Genomic DNA, 17,695 nt, shown 5'->3' on the forward strand with positions numbered 1-17,695 from the left:
CCAAATATTTTTAGTCGAGTTGCACCACAAGCCTTCGCCATCTTCATCCCGTGTATAAGAGCTTCGTATTCTGCCTCATTGTTAGACGCGTTTGGAAATGTCATCCGTAAGACATACTTTAATTTGTCGCCTTCAGGTGATATTAGTACCACGCCTGCTCCAGCTCTCTCTAATCTCTTGAACCCGTCGAAGTTCATAGTCCAGGTTCACGATAAATCCGGGGGTCCTGTATTTTGTAGCTCCATCCACTCTGTGATGAAATCTGGTAGAATTTGCGACTTTATTGCTTTTCTTTTTTCAAACGTGATGTCCCGAGGAGAAAGCTCTATTCCCAAAAGGGAGACACTACCCATAGCCTCTGGATTGTTTAGTATATTGGATAAAGGTGCCTCGTTGACCACTATTATCGGATGCGCCGAAAAATAGTGCCGCAATTTTCTTGCAGTCGTAAACACTCCATATGCTAGCTTCTGGTACTGCGGATACCGCTGTTTTGAAGGCGATAAAACTTCACTGATGAAATATACCGGCCTCTGTACTCCATGGAGTTTTCCTTCTTCCTCTCTTTCGACTACAAGCGCTGTGCTGACCACCTGAGGTGTGGCTGCAATGTATAACAAGAGGGGTTCCTTCTCCTTAGGCGCCACCAAGATTGGTGGTGTCGAAATTGTGCGTTTGAGATACTCGAAAGCTCTGTCTGCTTCTTCATTCCACTGGAACTTCTCTCCTTGCTTAATCAAAGCATAGAACGGTAACGCCTTTTCTCCCAGCCTGGCAACGAATCTGCTTAAAGCTGCGACTCGCTTAATTATTGTATTTCTTTTAACTTTGTTGGCTTCCTCATTGTTACAATAGCTTGAATTTTTTCTGGATTGGCCTCGATTCCTCTTGCTGAGACTAGGAACCCGAGAAGTTCTCCTGCAGGGACGCCGAAAGAACACTTCGTCGGGTTCAGCTTGACGCAAAACTTGTCAAGGTTGTCGAAAGTTTCCTTTAAGTACTCGATCAATGTTGTCCCCTTTTTTGATGTTATGACGACATCGTCAATGTACACTTGTACGTTTTTTTCCAATCTGTGTTGCCAAGCACTTCTGCATCATCTGCTAATATGTTGCTCCCGCGTTTTTCAGACCAAAAGGCAATGTTTTGTAGCTAAACACACCATAAGGTGTAATGAACGTTGTCTTGACCTCATCCTCTTCTTTTAGTCTGATCTGGTTATAACCAGAATATGCGTCCAAGAAGGAAAGACGTTCACACCCTGCCGTGGAGTCGATGATTTGGTCGATCCTTGGGAGGGGAAAGTGATCCTTTGGACAATGTTTGTTGAGACACGTAAAGTCGACACACATGCGAAGGACTTTCGTGTTTTTCTTCGGGACCAGCACTGGGTTAGCTACCCACGTGGCCTCTGTATGCAGCTCTTTAATAAAACCAGCTTCTCTGAGTCGATCAATCTCTGACAGCATAGCTTTGCGGTTTGGTTCCGAAAAACGCCGCAAAGGTTGTTTAATTGGTCTCGCTATTGGATCCAAGTTTAGGTGGTGCTCGGCAAGTTACCTGGGTACTCCTGGCATGTCAGTTGGACACCATGCGAAGATTTTCCAGTGCTCACGGAGGAACTCGACGAGCGCGCTTTCCTATGCGAGGTCCATGTCTGTCGCGATGGACATCGTTTTCTTTGGATCTGTCGGGTGAATCTGCACCTCCTTGGAATCTTTGGTAGTGTTAAAGGTTGGCTCCCTGAGAGGCCTTCCTACATCTGGAAACACATCATAATCAGTCGTAAGCCTTGACGCCATGTATTCTACTTGCATCCCGAAAGTTTCTGACAGTCGATGAAAATCTTTGTCGCATTTATCGGCTAACGCAAAACTTCCTTTGACTGTAATTGGTCCTTTGGGTCGAGGTAACCTCCACAACAGGTACGTGTAGTGTGGTACCGCCATAAACCTGGCATACGCTGGTCGTCCCAACAAGGCGTGATATTGCAACGGGAAATCCACGACTTCAAACTCCAGCCTTTCTATTCTGTAATTTTCACGGGTCCCGAACTGAACGTCGAGATTGATCTTCCCCAACGGATAACTCAGCTTCTCTGGCGTGATACCGTGGAAATGTGTGTCAGTTGGTTTCAGATTTGCTAGGGATATGTTCATCTTCCTTAGTGTATCTGCGTACATAAGGTTTAGACTGCTGCCTCCATCTATGAATACACGAGATACGTCGAATCCTGCAATTACTGCTGGTAAGATAAGTGCTGACTGCCCTGGTCGAGGTGCGGGTGATCCGCTATTGTGAAGCCAATGTCCTGTCCCGACCAATTCAGGTACTCAATCGTTGGTGGAGGCATCTTTTCTGCCATGAACACTTGTCGCGAGATTACTTTCTGAGCTCTATTGAACGGCCTAACCTTCTGAATCATTGAGACCGCACCGTTGGAATTGGGATCGACATATGGAGGTGGGTGTGGTGCTGCCGCTATTCTGAGCTGGTGCTGATTTTCGTCCGTAATTGCGGGAGGAGGTGGCAAGTGGATCTCGCTCCTGGGCCCTTGGGGATTTCTATTTGTTGCTTGAGCATTGGCTTGCCCCGGGAACCTCAACATTGCTTGAAAATTTCGACAGTCCTTCTGCAGATGTCCTGACTGTCTCTTCCCATTGCTGTCGAGATAAAAATGCATTTGACACGGCCCGTTCATCATATCCTCGGGAGACACGAAAGGTCTCTAGAACCTTGGTCCACTATTTTGCCTGTTATTTCGGGAGTCATCTCTATTGTCGCCTCATTGCTCGCTACTCCTTTGATATTCATCTCTATTGCCTCCTCCGGTATTTCCTCGGAAACCATCCGATATTTGGCCAGGAGCATCATAACTCGAGAACTGCCGAGGAAATCGTCGTCTATTTTGAAAATTTCGGTTGCGGTCCTCTTCGGGCGACCTGTGCCGCTTATTGTGAAAAACATCCTCTCCTTCTGCCCACCTGTTTGCTATCTCCATCAATGCTGATACTGTCCTTGGGTTGGTTCTCCCCAAGTCTTCGACAAAGTCTCCTCGTCGAATTCCTGCTATGAACGCATCTATCGCTCTTTCGTCAGATATATTCTCTGCCGAGTTTTTAATGTTCCACCTTTGGATGTACTTTTTCATTGATTCATCATGCTTTTGTCGACACGATCTCAACTCTTCTAGTGATGCGGGTTTTTTACAGGTGGATCGAAAATTCTTGACGAACACGTCCTCAAAACTGTCCCAGCTGTCGATGGAACCTGGCGAAAGCTTCTTTATCCAAGATCGCACGGCTCCTCTCAGATGTACTTGAATGCTCTGCATGGTTGTTGCTCTGGTTCCTCCTATCAGCTTCACCGTCTCGGGATAATCAACTAGCCAATCCTCTGGATCTTGCAGGCCGTCGAATTTTTTGAAATTATCGGGTAATTTAAACCCTGAAGGAACTCGAGTTTTCCGGACCCTCCTTGTAAAGCACGGGAGCCCACACATATCCTCGTCATCTATCTCTGGGGAATGCCGATGTTCCCTTCTATTTTGTCGTGCTCTGTCCACCCGTGCTTGTGCTGATGTGTCTCTTGCTCCACTTGTTCTCTCGGGGCCTGGTGCTGCTGCAGTAGGTCGTGGACTATTTTGCCTTGTTGCTCCTTCGGGAGGTGAATTTACAAACGCCGTTCCCATGGCTCCGACTCCTGCCATGGCCATATTATACAATGCTTCTCTTGGATCTCCGGGAGGTGGCTTGGATGCGAGAATGAAAGCTTGTGTCGCCATATACCCAGCTTTCGGTATCTTAGGGATAATATTCCCCCTCGTATCTATCGACATAAAGGACATGTCGAGGTTTTGGACCAGATTCTCCCTATCAGCCTCATGTATGTTTTGCAGCCGAGATCTTGCTCTATTTCGAGCTTCTCTGTGACTATCTCCCGAAGTTCCTGAATGTCGGCTTAACTCCGCCCCTCGCCTGCTTGACGCGGAAGCTACCTCCCTTCTTCTATTTAGAGCAGCTGTCTGTTTTTCCAATTCTCTTCCAACGCGGGCGAGTCTATATTGGTACGCTTGCAATTCTTCCGACGTAGCAGTTGTAGTCATTGGTTCTGTACCATCCATAGCTCTTGCGGCTCTATCCCACGCTTCTTGTGGAAGTTGAACCCTTAAACGCGGTGTAGGCCCGACATATTTAGTGCCTAAACCATGCCTAATGTCAGCGGGATCGACGTATGGATTTTCCACATCGTCGAAAGACTCTGATGTTTCCTCCTGATCGCGACTTGGTTCTCCGATGGCATAAATCTGATGATATTTTTGGATACTGAACCTTGTTGGGTTTGGTGACACGATCATAGAGATTGGTGAAGACCTCTCCAACAATTGTGGATCTGTCGATGAAGTTGAAGCTGTCGATGTTGCTCGAGTCATCGCTTATATCGGAGTCCGCAGATGACTCGAAAGACATGTCGCTGAAGATCTTGGCGAGTTTTTCACTTGCCATAGTGCTGATGAAGTGCGGCGACGAAATCTCCTCGTCGCCTGACTCGATTGACGATGTGGAACTCGAAAAATCGGGATCGACCGCTGATACGTCTCCAACGTATCGATAATTTCTTATGTTCCATGCTTGTTTTATGACAATATGTACATGTTTTATACATACTTTACGTCATATTTATGCATTTTCCGGCACTAACCTATTAACAAGATGCCGAAGAGCCAGTTGTTGTTTTCTGCTGTTTTTGGTTTCAGAAATCCTAGTAAGAAAATATTCTCGGAATTGGACGAAATCAACGCCCAGGGGCTTATTTTTCCACGAAGCTTCTAGAAGACCGAAAGGGAAACGAAGTGGGGCAACGAGGCGCCGCCACACTAGGGCGGCGCGGCCCAAGGGGGCCGCGCGGCCCTAGCGTGTGGCCCCCTCGTCAGCCCTCTGACTTCGCCCTTCCGCCTACTTAAAGCCTTCGTCGCGAATACCCCAGTACCGAAGCCACGATACGGAAAACCTTCCAGAGACGCCGCCGCCGCCAATCTCATCTCGGGGGATTCAGGAGATCGCCTCTGGCACCCTGCCGGAGAGGGGAATCATCTCCCGGAGGACACTTCACCGCCATGGTCACCTCCGGAGTGATGTGCGAGTAGTTCACCCCTGGACTATGGGTCCATAGCAGTAGCTAGATAGTCGTCTTCTCCTCATTGTGCTATCATTGTTCGATCTTGTGAGCTGCCTAACATGATCAAGATCATCTATTTGTAATGCTACATGTTGCGTTTGTTGGGATCCGATGAATATAGAATGCTATGTTATGTTGATTATCAATATATCATCTATGTGTTGTTTATGATCTTGCATGCTCTCCGTTATTAGTAGAGGCTCTGGCCAAGTCGTTACTTGTAACTCCAAGAGGGAGTATTTATGCTCGATAGTGGGTTCATGCCTCCATTAAATCTGGGACAGTGACAGAAAGTTCTAAGGTTGTGGATGTGTTGTTGCCACTAGGGATAAAGCATCAATGCTTTGTCTAAGGATATTTGTGTTGATTACATTACGCACCATACTTAATGCAATTGTCTGTTGTTTGCAACTTAATACTGGAAGGGGTTCGGATGATAACCTGAAGGTGGACTTTTTAGGCATAGATGCATGCTGGATAGCGGTCTATGTACTTTGTCGTAATGCCCAATTGAATTTCACACTACTCATCATAATATGTATGTGCATTGTCATGCCATCTTTATTTGTCAATTTCCAAAATGTAATTTGTTCACCCAACATGCTATATCTTATCGGAGAGACACCACTAGTGAACTGTGGACCCCGGTCCATTCTTTACATCGAATACAATCTACTGCAATACTCGTTCTTACTGTTCTCTACAAACATCATCATCCACACTATACATCTAATTCTTTGTTACAGCAAGCCGGTGAGATTGACAACCTCACTGTCACGTTGGGGCAAAGTAATTTGGTTGTGTTGTGCAGGTTCCACGTTGGCGCCGGAATCCCTAGTGTTGCGCCGCACTACACTCCGCCGCCATCAACCTTCAACGTGCTTCTTGGCTCCTACTGGTTCGATAAACCTTGGTTTCTTACTGAGGAAAAACTTGCTGCTGTACGCAACACACCTTCCTCTTGGGGTTCCCAACGGACGTGTGCTTGACGCGTCATCAAGACTGTTTTCTGGTGCCGTTGCCGGGGAGATCAAGACACGCTGCAAGGGGAGTCTCCACTTCCAATCACTTTACTTTGTTTTTGTCTTGCTTTATTTTATTTACTGCTTTGTTTGCTGCATTATATCAAAATACAAAAAAAATTAGTTACTTGCTTTACTTTATTTACTATCTCGTTTGCGTTCTCCATATTAAAAACAAAAAAAATAGTTACTTGCATTTACTTTATCTAGTTTGCTTTATTTACTATTGTTAAAATGGGTACTCCTGAAAATACTAAGTTGTGTGACTTCACAAACACAAATAATAATGATTTCTTATGAACACCTATTGCTCCACCTGCTACTACAACATAATTTTTTGAAATTAAACCTGCTTTACTAAATCTTGTTATGAGAGAGCAATTTTCTGGTGTTAGTTCTGATGATGCTGCTGCCCATCTTAATAATTTTGTTGAACTATGTGAAATGCCAAAGTATAAGGATGTAGATGGTGACATTATAAAATTAAAACTGTTTCCTTTCTCATTAAGAGGAAGAGCTAAAGATTGGTTGCTATCTTTGCCTAAGAATAGTATTGATTCATGGACTAAATGTAAGGATGCTTTCATTGGTAGATATTATCCTCCTGCTAAAATTATGTCTTTGAGAAGTAGCATAATGAATTTTAAGCAATTGGATAATGAGCATGTTGCTCAAGCATGGGAAAGCATGAAATCTTTGGTTAAAAATTGCCCAACCCATGGACTGACTACTTGGATGATCATCCAAACCTTTTATGCAGGACTGAATTTTTCTTCGTGGAACTTATTGGATTCGGCTGCTGGAGGTACTTTTATGTCCATCACTCTAGGCGCCGCAACAAAGCTTCTTGATAATATGATGATTAATTACTCTGAATGGCACACGGAAAGAGCTCCACAAGGTAAGAAGGTAAATTCTGTTGAAGAAACCTCTTCCTTGAGTGATAAGATTGATGCTATTATGTCTATGCTTGTAAATGGTAGGACTAATGTTGATCCTAATAATGTTCCGTTAGCTTCATTGGTTGCCCAAGAAGAACATGTTGATGTTAACTTCATTAAAAATAATAATTTCAACAACAATGCTTATCAGAATAATTCTAGTAACAACTATAGGTCATATCCTTATAATAATAGTAATGGTTATGGTAATTCTTATGGGAATTCTTACAACAATAATAGGAATACACCCCCTGGACTTGAAGCCATGCTTAAAGAATTTATTAGTACACAAACTACTTTTAACAAATCTGTTGAAGAAAAGCTTGGTAAATTAATATACTTGCTTCTAAAGTTGATAGTCTTGCTGCTGATGTTGATCTTTTGAAATCTAAAGTTATGCCTAATGAAAATAAAGATATTAAGTTATTTGCTATAGCAAACGCCATCCAAGTTAGAATTAATGAGAATATTAGATTGATGGCTGAATTGCGTGCTAGGTGGGAAAAAGAAGAAAATGCTAAAGATAATAATATAGCTAAAGTTTGGACTATTACCACCACTAGTAATGCTAATGCTTCACATGTTGCTACACCTCCTACTATAAATGGTAAAATAATTGGTGTTGGCAATGTTTCTACTCCTAATGTAAAGCTTGCAAAACTTCCTGAGATTGTAAAACTGCTGAAACTACTTGTGATAAAACTGCTGAATTTTTTTCCAATGTTGGGGACAATGATCCCATTGCTTTAGATCATAATGGTTTAGATTTTGATGATTGTCACATCTCTGAAGTTATAAAGTTCTTACAAAAACTTGCTAAAAGTCCTAATGCTAGTGCTATAAATTTGGCCTTTACGAAACATATTACAAATGCTCTCATAAAAGCTAGAGAAGAGAAACTAAATCGTGAAACTTCTATTCCTAGGAAGTTAGAAGATGGTTGGGAGCCCATCATTAAGATGAAGGTCAATGATTTTGATTGTAATGCTTTATGTGATCTTGGTGCAAGTATTTCCGTTATGCCTAGGAAAATCTATAATATGCTTGACTTGCCACCATTGAAAAATTGTTATTTGGATGTTAATCTTGCTGATAACTCTACAAAGAAACCTTTGGGGAGGATTGTTAATGTTCGCATTACGGTTAACAATAATCTTGTCCCCGTTGATTTTGTTGTGTTGGATATTGAATGCAATGCATCTTGTCCCATCATATTGGGAAGACCTTTTCTTCGAACAGTTGGTGCTATTATTGATATGAAGGAAGGTAATATTAAATATCGATTTCCTTTCAAGAAAGGTATGGAACACTTCCCTAGAAAGAGAATGAAGTTACCTTTTGATTCTATCATTAGAACAAATTATGATGTTGATGCTTCGTCTCTTGATAACACTTGATTCACACTTTCTGTGCCTAGCTGAAAGGCGTTAAAGAAAAGCGCTTATGGGAGACAACCCATGATTTTACTTCTGCACTTTTATTTTATATTTGAGTCTTGGAAGTTGTTACTACTGTATCAACCTCTCCTTATCTTTATTTTATTGCATTGTTGTGCCAAGTAAAGTCTTTGATAGTAAGGTTCATACTAGATTTGGATTACTGCGCAGAAACAGATTTCTTACTGTCACGAATTTGGGCAGGGTTCTCTGTAGGTAACTCAGAAAAATCTTCCAATTTACTTGAGTAATCCTCAGATATGTACGCAACTTTCATTTAATGTGAGCATTTTCATTTGAGCAAGTCTGGTGCACCTAAAAAATTCGTCTTTACGGACTGTTCTGTTTTGACAGATTCTGCCTTTTATTTCGCATTGCCTGTTTTGCTATGCTTGATAGATTTCTTTATTCCATTAACTTTCAGTAGCTTTGTGCAATGTCCAGAAGTGTTAATAATGATTATGTCACCTCTGAACATGTGAATTTTGATTATGCACTAACCCTCTAATGAGTTGTTTTGAGTTTGGTGTGGAGGAAGTTTTCAAGGATGAAGAGAGGAGGATGATACAATATGATCAAGGAGAGTGAAAGCTCTAAGCTTGGGGATGCCCCCGTGGTTCATCCCTGCATATTTCAAGAAGACTCAAGCATCTAAGCTTGGGGATTCCCAAGGCATCCCCTTCTTCATCGACAACATTATCAGGTTCCTCTAGTGAAACTATATTTTTATTCCATCACATCTTATGTGCTTTACTTGGAGCGTCTTTATGTTTATGTTTTTGTTTTGTTTGAATAAAACTGGATCCTAGCATTCATTATGTGGGAGAGAGACACGCTCCGCTGTTGCATATGAACATATATGTTCTTAGCTTTATTCTTAATGTTCATGGCGAGGGTTGAAACTGCTTCGTTAATTGTTATATGGTTGGAAACAGAAAATGCTACATGTGGTAATTGGTATAATGTCTTGGATAATGTGATACTTGGCAATTGTTGTGCTCATGTTTAAGCTCTTGCATTATATACTTTGCACTTATTAGTGAAGAAATACATAGAGCTTGCTAAAATTTGGTTTGCATGATTGGTCTCTCTAAAGTCTAGATATTTTCTAGTAAGGGTTTGAGCAACAAGGAGGACAGTGTAGAGTCTTATAATGCTTGCAATATGTTTTTATGTGAGTTTTGCTGTACCGGTTCATACTTGTGTTTGCTTCAAACAACCTTGCTAGCCTAAGCCTTGTATTGAGAGGGAATACTTCTCGTGCATCCAAAATCCTTGAGCCAAAAACTATGCCATTTGTGTCCACCATACCTGCCTACTACATGGTATTTTCTGCCATTCCAAAGTAAATTGCTTGAGTGCTACCTTTAAACAATTCAAAATTTATCATCCCTTATTTGTGTCAATGTTTTATAGCTCATGAGGAAGTATGTGGTGTTTATCTTTCAATCTTGTTGGGCAACTTTCACCAATGGACTAGTGGCTTCATCCGCTTATCCAATAATTTTGCAAAAAGAGCTGGCAATGGGGTTCCCAGCCCCAAATTAATTAACCTTCATAATTTTACAAAAAAATAGACACTCCTCCATGGTATGTGATTGTTGGACGGCACCCGAGGATTCGGTTAGCCATGGCTTGAGAAAGCAAAGGTGGGGAGGAGTGTCATCTAAATAAAACTAAAATAAAATGGCACTCCTTCATGGTATGAGATTGTTGGCAGGCACCCGAGGATTCGGTTAGCCATGGTTTGTGAAAGCAAAGGTTGGAAGGAGTGCCACCCAAAAATAAAAATCTTTCATGGGAGCCGCTCTTTGAAAGTCTGTCTGGCAAGGGGGTTAGAGTGCCCATTACCATTCGTTGACAACAACAAACACCTCTCAAAACTTTACTTTTATGCTCTCTTTATGTTTTCAAAATAAAATCTCTAGCACAAATATAGCAATCCATGCTTCCCTCTGCGAAGGGCCATGCTTTTACTTTTATGTTGAGTCAGTTTACCTACTTCTTCCATCTCAGAAGCAAATACTTGTGTTAACTGTGCATTGATTCTTACATGTTTGCATATTTGCATTCATCATATTACTTTGCATTAACAATTATCCATGAGATATACATGTTACAAGTTGAAAGCAACCGCTGAAACTTAATCTTCCTTTGTGTTGCTTCAATGCCTTTACTATGAATTTATTGCTTTATAAGTTAACTCTTATGCAAGACTTATTGATGCTTGTCTTGAAAGTACTATTCATGAAAAGTCTTTGCTATATGATTCAGTTGTTTAACCATTGTATTTACCATGCTTCGAATCGCTGCATTCATTACATGTGCTTACAATAGTATTGATCAAGATTGTGATAGCATGTCACTTCAGAAATTATCTTTGTTATCGTTTACCTACTCGGGGACGAGTAGGAACTAAGCTTGGGGATGCTGATACGTCTCCAACGTATCGATAATTTGTTATGTTCCATGCTTGTTTTATGACAATACCTACATGTTTTATACATACTTTATCTCATATTTATGCATTTTCCGGCACTAACCTATTAACAAGATGCCGAAGAGCCAGTTGCTGTTTTCTGCTGTTTTTGGTTTCAGAAATCCTAGTAAGGAAATATTCTCGGAATTGGACGAAATCAACGCCCAGGGGCTTATTTTTCCACGAAGCTTCCAGAAGACCGAAAGGGAAACAAAGTGGGGCGACGAGGCACCGCCACACTAGGGCGGCGCGGCCCAAGGGGGGCCCGCGCGGCCCTAGCGTGTGGCCCCCTCGTCAGCCCTCTGACTCCGCCCTTCCGCCTACTTAAAGCCTTCGTCGCGAATACCCCAGTACCGAGAGCCACGATACGGAAAACCTTCCAGAGACGCCGCCGCCAATCCCATCTCGGGGGATTCAGGAGGTTGCCTCCGGCACCCGGAGAGGGGAATCATCTCCCAGAGGACTCTTTATCGCCATGGTCGCCTCCGGAGTGATGTGTGAGTAGTTCACCCCTGGACTATGGGTCCATAGCAGTAGCTAGATGGTCGTCTTCTCCTCATTGTGCTATCATTGTTCGATCTTGTGAGCTGCCTAACATGATCAAGATCATCTATTTGTAATGCTACATGTTGCGTTTGTTGGGATCCGATGAATATAGAATGCTATGTTATGTTGATTATCAATCTATCATCTATGTGTTGTTTATGATCTTGCATGCTCTCCGTTATTAGTAGAGGCTCTGGCCAAGTCGTTACTTGTAACTCCAAGAGGGAGTATTTATGCTCGATAGTGGGTTCATGCCTCCATTAAATCTGGGACAGTGATAGAAAGTTCTAAGGTTGTGGATGTGCTATTGCCACTAGGGATAAAACATCAATGCTTTGTCTAAGGATATTTGTGTTGATTACATTACGCACCATACTTAATGCAATTGTCTGTTGTTTGCAACTTAATACTGGAAGGGGTTCGGATGATAACCTGAAGGTGGACTTTTTAGGCATAGATGCATGCTGGATAGCGGTCTATGTACTTTGTCATAATGCCCAATTGAATTTCACACTATTCATCATAATATGTATGTGCATTGTCATGCCATCTTTATTTGTCAATTGCCCAACTGTAATTTGTTCACCCAACATGCAATATCTTATCGGAGAGACACCACTAGTGAACTGTGGACCCTGGTTCATTCTTTACATCAAATACAATCTACTGCAATACTCGTTCTTACTGTTCTCTGCAAACATCATCATCCACACTATACATCTAATCCTTTGTTACAGCAAGCCGGTGAGATTGACAACCTCACGATGTTGGGGCAAAGTAATTTGGTTGTGTTGTGCAGGTTCCACGTTGGCGCCGGAATCCCTGGTGTTGCGCCGCACTACACTCCGCCGCCATCAACCTTCAACGTGCTTCTTGGCTCCTACTGGTTCGATAAACCTTGGTTTCTTACTGAGGGAAAACTTGCTGCTGTACGCATCACACCTTCCTCTTGGGGTTCCCAACGGACGTGTGCTTGACGCGTCATCAACCGCTGATAATCCAGACGAGATCGGAACTTCGAGACGATACACTCCTTCTTTCTCGACGCGGAAGTGGAACTTTCCGAACGTCATCTCCATGGGCTCCTCCAGATACGCATATGCATCCAAATGGGAGGGCGGGTGAGGAACAAAATCAACTAGACCAGTTTCGATCTGTTTACCTCTGTCCATCACGTTGCTTGCAGTTGACGAAGTCGACGATCTTGAATGTGCCATCGAGATCAGATCCTTGACACCTCTAATTCCCACAGACGGCACCAATTGACAAGGGATTAACTTATCAATGCCTACAGATTGTAGACTAGGGTTTTAGTCGGAAGTAGAGGGCAAGTAAATCTCGAAGGTTTCAGCCGAAAAGTGCTCGACGATGTGAAAACTAGGGTTGCGTGAAACAATGAATCGATGCTCTTTTGTCCCTCGACTCCCCCTTATATAGGAGGTGGAGTCGAGGGATTCATAATACACAAGTTATAGAGTCCGGGAGGGTTTCCAACCCATCCCGCAAGATTACAAATATATCTTTCCTAATACAACTCTAGCTTTCCTCAATACTAACTTGGGCTTCCGAATCTTCATATCCATCGAGTCGTGGGCCTTCAGTAAACCTCGGGTACCAACTTCGGCAGGCCCATTGGGGATGCCTATGTCACAAGGTATGTGTAAAAATTTATATTTCAAAATGTCGAAAATTTTGACAAAACGTTCTACATGTACATCTCCACAATATAAGTGTGTTCGTGAAGTTCTGCGAGGAACCAATATTTTTTGTGATCTATGTAAGAAAAAGAAAATTTATCTTCTAAAAAGCCTTATATTTAGCATTGATTTTTTTCGTTTTTACACACGTCACACGATAAATTGATTTTTCATGAAATAACTTTGTCAGCACGTAGCACGTGAAGAATTCCGTGCGAATTTTCCTTTTCAATTTTTTCCAATATCAAAGTATGTGTAACAAGCATTTCAAAATAAAAGGAGTATATGCTTTCGCGTGCCAAAACACCACTACCAAACTATTTTCGATATACATGTACTCAAATCTATTCGTAGCAACGCACGGGTACTGTGCTAGTTGATAACGCGTGAAGCACACGTCCGTTGGGAACCCCAAGAGGAAGGTGTGGTGTGATAACCCACAAGTATAGGGGATCGCAACAGTCTTCGCGGGAAGTAAAACCCAAATTTATTGATTCGACACAAGGGGAGGTAAAGAATACTTATAAGCCTTAACAACTGAGTTGTAAATTCAGCTGCACCTGGAAAAGCACTAGTAACAGGGGTGATGTGAAAGCAGCAGTAATATGAGAGCAATAGTAACAGTAACACAGCAGCAGTAGCAGTAACACAGGAGCAATGGCACCAGAAAATAGTTGATACTACTTCCAATGACATATAGAACGAGAATATGATGATGAGAGATGGACCGGGGTTCCCAGCGATCTACACTAGTGGTAACTCTCCAATAACAAGTGACAAGTGTTGGGTGAACAAATTACAGTTGGGCAATTGATAGGATTGAAATAGCATTAAGACAGAACATCAAGATTATTAATCATTTAGGCATGTTTTCCATATATAGTCATACGTGCTCGCAATGAGAAACTTGCATGACATCTTTTGTCCTACCAGCCAGTGGCAGCCGGGCCTCAAGGGAATCTACTGGCTATTAAGGTACTCCTTTTAATAGAGCACCGGAGCAAAGCATTAACACTTGGTGAAAACATGTGATCCTCATATCACAGCCTTCCCCTCCGGTTGTCCCAATTTCTGTCACTTTGGGGCCTCGGGTTCCGGACAGCAATATGTGCAAACAACTTGTAGATACAATCTAAGCAATAATTATAGAGCTTAAATCTAAGATCATGCCACTCGGGCCCTAGTTACAAGCATTAAGCATAACAAGATTGCAGCAACAATAACTTCACAAACTTTATAGATAGACTAATCATAATGTATCATCCATCGGATCCCAACAAACACAACACCGATTACATCAGATGGATCTCAATCATGTAAGGCAGCTCATGAGACCATTGTATTGAAGTACATGGGATAGAGAGTACCAACTAGCTACTGCTAGAACCCGTAGTCCATGGGGGAACTACTCACGGAGCATGATGGAGGCGGTGGCGTCGATGGAGATGGCTTCCGGGGGCACTTCCCCGTCCCGGCAGGGTGCCGGAACAGAGATTCCGTCCCCCCGAATTGGAGTTTTGCGATGGCGGCGGCGCCCCTGGAGTCTTTCTGGAGTTTCGTCAATTGGTGTCTCGTTTTTAGGTCGAAAGGGCTTATATAGGCGAAGAGGCGGCGCAGGAGGGCGCCTGGGTCCTCCTCCCCATAGGCCGGCGCGGCCAGGGTGGAGCCCGCATGGCCCTGGCGTGTGGTGGCCCCCTGGCCCGCCTCCGACTCTCCTTCGGTGTTCTGGGGTCTTCCGGGAAAAATAAGATACTGGGTATTTGTTTTGTCGAATTCCGAGAATATTGCCCGAACAGCCTTTCTGGAACCAAAAACAGCAGAAAACAGGAACTGGCACTTTGGAATCTTGTTAATAGGTTAGTTCCGGAAAACGCATAAAAACATTATAAAGTGTGAGCAAAACATGTAGGTATTGTCGTAAAACAAGCATGGAACATCAGAAATTATGGATACGTTGGAGACGTATCATGATGCGTACAGCAGCAAGTTTTCCCTCAGTAAGAAACCAAGGTTATCGAACCAGTAGGAGTCAAGGGCCACGTGAAGGTTGTTGGTGACGGAGTGTAGTGCGGCGCAACACTAGGGATTCCGGCGCCAACGTGGAACCTGCACAACACAATCAAAATACTTTGCCCCAACTTAACAATGAGGTTGTCAATCTCACCGGCATGATGTAAACAAAGGATTAAACGTATGGTGTGAAAAAATGATGTTTGTTTGCGAAAAGCAGCAGAGAACAATGATTGCAGTAGATTGTATTCAGATGTAAAAGAATGGACCGGAGTCCACAGTTCACTAGTGGTGTCTCTCCAATAAGAAATAACATGTTGGGTGAACAAATTACAGTTGGGCAATTGACAAATAGAGAGGGCATAACAATGCACATACATATCATGATGACTACTATGAGATTTACTTAAGGCATTACGACAAAGTACATAGACCGCTATCCAGCATGCATCTATGCCTAAAAAGTCCACCTTCGGGTTAGCATCCGCACCCCTTCCAGTATTAAGTTGCAAACAACAGACAATTGCATTAAGTATGGTGCGTAATGTAATCAACACAAATATCCTTAGACAAAGCATCGATGTTTTATCCCTAGTGGAAACAGCACATCCACAACCTTAGAACTTTCACATCCTTTGTCCTGCATTCAATGGAGGCATGAACCCACTATCGAGCATAAATACTCCCTCTTGGAGTCACAAGTATCAACTTGGCCAGAGCCTCTACTAGCAACGGAGAGCATGCCAGAACATAAACAACACATATATGATAGATTGATAATCAACTTGACATAGTATTCCATATTCATCGGATCCCAACAAACACAACATGTAGCATTACAAATAGATAATCTTGATCATGATAGGCAGCTCACAAGATCTAACATCATAGCACAATGAGGAGAAGACAACCATCTAGCTACTACTATGGACCCATAGTCCAAGGATGAACTACTCACACATCAGTCCGGAGGCGATCATGGTGATGTAGAGTCCTCCGGGAGATGATTCCCCTCTCCGGCAGGGTGCCGGAGGCGATCTCCTGAATCCCCCGAGATGGGATTGGCGGCGGCGGTGTCTCTGGAACTATTTCCGTATCGTGGCTCTCGGTAATAGGGTTTTCGTGACGGAGAGTTTAAGTAGGCGGAAGGGCAGAGTCGGAGGGCTGACGAGGGGCCCAGACCATAGGCCGGCGCGGGCCCCTCCCTGGCCGCGCCGCCCTATGGTCTGGCCACCTCGTGGCCCCACTTCGTATGCTCTTCGGTCTTCTGGAAGCTCCGTGGAAAAATAAGACCCTGGGCGTTGATTTCATCCAATTCCGAGAATATTTCCTTTGTAGGATTTCTGAAACCAAAAACAGCAGAAAATAGCAACTGGCTCTTCGGCATCTTGTCAATAGGTTAGTGCCGGAAAATGCATAATAATGACATAAAGTGTGTATAAAACATGTGAGTATCATCATAAAAGTAGCATGGAACATAAGAAATTATAGATACGTTTGAGATGTATCAAGCATCCCCAAGCTTAGTTCCTACTCGCCCTCGAGTAGGTAAACGATAACAAAGATAATTTCTGAAGTGACAAGCTATCATAATCTTGATCAATACTATTGTAAAGCATATGAGATGAATGCAGCGATTCGAAGCAATGGTAAAGAGAATGATTTAAACAACTGAATCATATAGCAAAGACTTTTCATGAATAGTACTTTCAAGACAAGCATCAATAAGTCTTGCATAAGAGTTAACTCATAAAGCAATAAATTCATAGTAGAAAGCTTTGAAGCAACACAAAGGAAGATATAAGTTTCAGCGGTTGCTTTCAACTTCAACATGTATATCTCATGGATAATTGTCAACACAAAGTAATATGATGAATACAAATAAGCAAGTATGTAGGAATCAATGCACACAGTTGACACAAGTGTTTGCTTCTAAGATAGAAAGAAGTAGGTAAACTGACTCAACATAAAGTAAAAGAATGGCCCTTCGCAGAGAGAAGCATGGATTACTATTTTTGTGCTAGAGCTTTTCATTTTGAAAACATAGAAACAATTTTGTCAACGGTAGTAATAATTCATATGTGTTATGCATAAGACATCCTATAAGTTGCAAGCCTCATGCATAGAATACCAATAGTGCTCGCACCTTGTCCTAATTAGCTTGGATTTACATGGATTATCATTGCATAACATATGTTTCAACCAAGTGTCACAAAGGTACAAAGGGGTACCTCTATGCCGGATGTACAAAGGTCCAAGGAGATAGATCGCATTTGATTTCTCATTTTTGATAGATCTCAACTAAGGACATCCATACCGGGACAACATAGAAAACAGATAATGGACTCCTCTTTAATGCATAAGCATTAAACAACAGATAATATTC

The sequence above is a fragment of the Lolium perenne genome, chromosome 5 (assembly GCF_019359855.2).
Source record: "Lolium perenne isolate Kyuss_39 chromosome 5, Kyuss_2.0, whole genome shotgun sequence".
Classification (NCBI taxonomy): Eukaryota; Viridiplantae; Streptophyta; class Magnoliopsida; order Poales; family Poaceae; genus Lolium; species Lolium perenne.